Source organism: Manis javanica, chromosome 1, assembly GCF_040802235.1.
Source record: "Manis javanica isolate MJ-LG chromosome 1, MJ_LKY, whole genome shotgun sequence".
Classification (NCBI taxonomy): domain Eukaryota; kingdom Metazoa; phylum Chordata; class Mammalia; order Pholidota; family Manidae; genus Manis; species Manis javanica.
In genome coordinates this window covers 5,297,672-5,303,714 of record NC_133156.1, presented here as the reverse complement: position 1 = coordinate 5,303,714, position 6,043 = coordinate 5,297,672, and the positions used below count along the sequence as shown (strand labels likewise).

At 37.5% G+C, this 6,043-nt stretch overlaps 1 pseudogene; it reads left to right on the top strand.

The window, feature by feature from the left end:
* The first annotated feature begins 1,862 nt into the window (after positions 1-1,862).
* On the top strand, positions 1,863-2,808 carry LOC140849185 (olfactory receptor 7A10-like; annotated as a pseudogene).
* The last annotated feature ends 3,235 nt before the right edge of the window (positions 2,809-6,043 follow it).

Genomic DNA, 6,043 nt, shown 5'->3' with positions numbered 1-6,043 from the left:
CTGATTCATTAAAAAAATAACAATATCTAATGCATGCCAGAAATTTCAAAGAGCATTTTATCTTGTTTACTTCTGTGTTGATGTCTTTGCTTATTTAATTATCAATCCATGTTAATATTGTTAATTGTTTCTATCATTTCTCTTTAGTTTTAACTAATTTTTTATACTCCATTTGATTTTCTTAGTAGAGTTATCTTGAAATCATTCCAGATAACATGGTTTCACAATTTCTACCAAACTTCCCATTTCATAACTTCTCATCACTTTAAATTAGTTTCTGTTTAAATCACACAGTCACATACCTTTCTGAAAAAAAACAAAGGCAAAAAAGCAGGTACGATTTCTTGCATTGTAACAGTTGAAGTCACAGTACAATGAAATAAATGTGTGTATGACCTAATGTCCTCAGGAATAAATCATACGTAATGTCCTCAGGAGCAAGTCATATGATAAATTTATTCAGAGTAAAAAGACGAGGAGCCATGGTGTGTGCGGGATTTATAATGTGTGGCCAATTTATATTGGTTTCATGGGTACAACATAGTAATTCACCAGTTATGTGTATTATTAAATGCTTACCCCAACTAGTATAGTTACTATCTGTCAACACAGAAAGAAGTTACACATCCCTTGACTATATTCTCTATCTGTTTCAATTACTCTCCCTCTCTCTTATCTTTATTGAACATACTGGTTTTTATCTTTTAGTACAGGGCAGAGAATGGCCGTACTAAAATAGAGCCCCAAGTTTACTGGTTCCTAGGACAGTTACAAGCTGGAATTTCTGGCTACCATCTGTACCTACTATAGGGAAAGGTCATCCAATCTGACTAGTTTGAGTTTGTATCAACTCATAATCTAAGAGGGTGCTTGGGTAGGAGAAAGGCATGGTGGCATCATATTCTGAGGAAGTATCGTCTGCAGAGTGTGTGTGTGTGTGTGTGTGTGTATGTGTGCACCCACTGTGCGGAGTGAGGGCTGTTCTCAGGGCAGGGGTACATGGTCTCATATATTCCAAAATGACCCATATATTACAGAGGCCAGAAATCATTTAACAGATAGTAGTATAATAGAGAGGATCTAATTCAAAGGACACCTTTGCAACCAGATTTGTAAGTACAAAATATACATAATGTGTGTGAGTGACTCCCTTTGTCTTCAAGTTTAACCATCAAAATCACCTCTTCCTTTGAAACTGACATCGCTTCTGATCGCTCTCTCCTGCTTCCTTCCCTTCCCATACTTTCTTCCTGCTTTGGACTTGAACAGCTGAAAGTAGTAAAACCTTCAGAGTCTTTGCTGTGGCCATTCCCTCTGCCAGACACACAGTTCCCTATGTGCTCATTCTCCTGACCTCTCATCTTAAGGTTGCTGCTCAAATGTCACCTTCTGAAGTTCTTCCTGAGAAAATTAATATTCACCTTCACCCTCTCCTTCATACTTACTTTTGTTTTCTTCATAGCACTTGTCCCATCTGACACATCATGTAATAGTTTAATTTGCTTATGTGTTTTTATCATTGTTGGCTTGCAGGGGCCTTTGTTTTTCAGCACCCTGTATTCATTGTCAAGACATTGCCTTAAACTTGGTTGACACAATACATTTTTCTCACATGCATGAAATTTATTCTCAATAAAATAGTAGAATGCATAAAATCTTGAGGGAAATTATGAGAATGGGACAAAAATGCTTCATCAGGGATGAAATGGGGAATCTCCTAAAGGGGATAGATCCATAAAAAATATTTAAATGAACTATTTGGTTGCAAAATACAAATAATAACATTTCAATCAAGTGAGAAATGCTAGCATGTTGAAAATTTGTTGTTATTTTTTCTATATCCTGGTAGGCACCTCCACCCCATGGAACCAGGAAACCTCACACGGGTGTCAGAATTTCATCTTCTGGGATTCTCAGAGGACCCACAACTGCAGTCCCTCATATTTAGGCTTTTCCTCTTCATGTACCTAATCACTGTTCAGAAACCAGCTTATCAGCCTGGCTGTCAGCTCAGACTCCACCTGCACACACCCATGTACTTCTTCCTCTCCAACCTGTCCTTTGTGGACATCTGCTTCACCTCCACCACCATCCCCAAGATGTTGTGGAACACCCAGACAGAGAGCAGTGACATTAACTATGAAGGCTGTATCACCCAGATTAATTTTTCACACTCTTTACAAGGTTGGACATCTTCCTCCCGACTGCAGTGGCCTACGACCAGTATGTGGCCATCTGTAAGCCCCTCTATTACGTGGTCATCATAAGCCCCCAGCTCTCTGGACTGCTGGTTCTGATGTCCTGGATCATGAGTGTCCTGCATTCCCTTTTACTGTTTAACAATTTTGCAAATGTCCTTCTCTACACACTTGGACATCTCCCCTTCTTCTGTAAAGTCAATCAGGTGGTCCAACTTGCCTGTTCTGACACTTTCCTTAATGATATGGTGACGTACCTCACAGCTGTGTTGCTGGTGGTCCCTTCACTGGGATCCTTGACACTTACTCTGACATAGTTTCCTCAATATGTGGGACGTCATCAGCCCAAGGGAAGTACAAGGCATTTTCCACCTGTGCATCTCACCTCTCCATTATCTCCTTATTTTATTGCACATGCCTAGGTGTTCACTTTAGCTCTGCTGGTATCCACAGCTCACACTCAAGAGCAACAGCCTCAGTGATGTACACCATGGTCACACCCATGCTGAAACCCTCCATGTACAGTCTCAGGAATAAGGACATAAAGGGGACTCTGAAAAGATTCTTAGGGGTGGAAGGCATCAAAATGAAAATTATCCTGAGAAAGTAGTGCCTGTGACCACAGGCCAAAATTCTCAGAGTTTGATCAGGTTTTAGAAATAGAACTTGCTCCTTTTTTATTTCCTGGAATTTTCATTTTTTTACTACTGGTTGCAACTTGAGTTACTCAACTTAGTAAACCTTCTCTCTGTGATGCCAATGGTTTTGGTTTTCCCCTTTGCTTTTTTCCTATCTTTCCTAATGTATTCCCAACCTTTGATATGAAAAATTAGGAAATTTCCTAAAAGGAAATTTTATCTCATGGAACTTTTTAGATTTCTTGAGAGTGACTTCTTTTCAAATGACAGACAACATCCAGTGTAATAATTCCCTAGCTTTACTAAAAGTATAGTCATGAATTTTACCACTCCAGTGGAAAAAATTCAACTTTGCAATTAGGACATTTCTAGAATTTTGTAGAAGAAATCTGAAACTCATTTTTATCCCTTTTTGCCCATTATTCCTGGTATTCCTGATGTAGACTTTAACATACTAGTATGATTTATTGGTCACTGGGGTAAAGTCTACACAGGAACACAGTTTTGAACCAAGAGATTGACCAAATATGACCTTAGAGTCAGAGATGGCCCTGAATACAATAAAGCAAATTTTAAATTGCACATTATATTACTATGCATTACATTAATTTTCAAGCTGTGCATCTACTTGCTGAGTTTTGGAATCAAGTGTCGATGTGTAAGGGGATTTATTCCTTAGGGCAAATGTTGGTTGTCTTGTTTTGTTCCGTAGAATAATCTTACTGCTTCTGATTGAAATTTTCCTGTGATGTCTGGAGATATGATATTTTTCCCTTGTTCTAAATAAAATATCTTATCCTTTTCTAAATTTTGTCATAAACACTAATGGGGCAGTGCATGAACAATACCACTATTAAGAAAAGAAATTCTTCAACTTGCTAAATCAAAACTGACTCATAGGAGAACTTGAATTTTTCCCTTCTCGTATAACTAAAAATAAGCATATTTTTTCAGAAATATGTATGTCCTTGCAAGGTCCCCTGGGTATTTAGAAAGGAACATCAACGTACTCATTTTTTTATTAAAGTGTCATTGATATACAATATTACGAACATTTCACATGAACAACATTATGTTTTCAACAGTCACCCATATTATCAAGTCCTCACATGCCGCCCATTGCAGTCACTGTCTATTAATAGTGTAGTAAGATGCTATAGAGTCATTACTTGTCTTCTCTGTGCTGTGCTGCTTTCCCCATGACCTCCCTATATTGTGAATGAAAATTATAGTGCCTCTTAATCCCCTTCACCCTCCCTCCCAACCCACCCTTCCCAACCACTCCCCTTTGGTAACCACTTCTTGGTCCCTTCTTGGAGTCTGTGAGTCTGCTGCTGTTTCATTCCTTCAGTTATGATTTGTTATTATGCTCCACAAATGAGTGAAGTCATTTGATACTTGTCTTCATCTTCCTGGATTACTTCACTGAGCATAATACCCTCTAACTCCATCCATGCTGCAAACGGGAGGATTTCTTTTCTCTTTATGGCTGAATAATATTCCATTATGTATATGCACCACACCCTTCTTTATCCATCCATCTATTCATGAATACTTAGGTTGCTTCCATATCTTTGCTATTGTAAATAGTGTTGCAATAGACATAAGAATGCATATGTCTTTTCAAATCAGGGATCTTGTTTTCTGTGGGTAAATTACTAAGAGTGGAATTCCTGGGTCAAATGGTATTTCTATTTTCAGGTTTTTGAGGAACTCCCACATTCCTTTCCACAATGGTTTAACTAATTTACATTCCCACCAGAAGTGTAGGAGGGGACCCCTTTCTCCACATCCTTGCCAGTATTTGTTGTTTCCTGTTTTTTGGATGTTGGCCATTCTACCTGGTGTGAGGTGATATCTCATTGTGGTTTTAATTTGCATTTCCCTGATGATTAGGAATGTGAAACATCTTTTCATGTACCTGTGGTCATCTGTATTGCTTCTTTGGAGAAGTGTGCTTTCATATCCTCCATCCATTTTTTAATCAGGTTATTTGTTCTCTGGGTGTTGAGGTATGTGAGCTCTTTATATATTTTGGATGTTAGCCTCATATCAGTCACTCATTTATGAATATATTGTCCCATACCTTTGGTGCCTTTTTATTCTGCTGATGGTGTCCTTTCCTGTACAGAGCAGAAATAAATAAAATTGAGAAGAATAAAACAATAGAATCAATGAAACTAGGAGATGGTTCTTTGAGAAAATAAACAAAATAGATAATCCTCTAACCAGACTTATCAAGAAAAAAAGCGAGTGTACACACATAAACAGAATCAGAAATGAAAAAGGAAAAAGGAAAATGGAAACCACAGAAATGCAAAGAATTATTAGAGAATGCTATGAAAAATTATATATCAACAAATGGGCAACCTAGAAGAAATGACAAGTTTCTAGAAAAATACAGCCTTCCAAGACTGACCCAGGAAGAAAGAAAAAGTCTGAACAGACCATTTATCAGCAGTGATATTGAATTGGCTATCAAAAAACTACCTAAGAACAAAATACCTGGCCCATATGGCTTCACAGATTAATTTTATCAAACAGTTAAAGAAGACCTCATACCCTTCCTCCTTACAGTATTTCAAAAGTAGAAGAGGATGAAATAATTCCAAACTCCTTCTTTGAGGCCAGCATCACTCTAATACCAAAATCAGGTAAAGACACGCCCACAAAAAAAATTACACACTGATATCCCTGATGAACATAGATGCAAAAACACCCAACAAAATATTAGCAAACCGAATTCAAAAATACATCCAAAAGATCACCAATCATGACCAAGTGAGATTTATTCCAGGGATGCAATATGGTAAAATATTAGAAAATCCATCAATATCATATACCACATCAACAAAATGGACAAAAATCACACGATCATCTCAAAAGATGCTGAAAAAGCATTTGAAAAACTTCGACATCCACTCATGATAAAAACTCTCAGCAAAATGGTTATAGAACACAAGTACTTCCACATAATAAAGGCCATGTATGACAACCCCACAGCCAACACCATACTTAACAGTGAAAACCTGAAATCTTTTCCTGTAAGATCAGCAATAAGAAAAGGGATGCCACTCTCACCACTTTTATCCAACATAGTAATGGAGGTGCCAGCCACGGCAGTAAGAAAATACAAAGAATAAAAGGTATCCAGATTGGTAAGGAAGATGTTAAACTGTCACTATTTGCATATGACATGATATTATA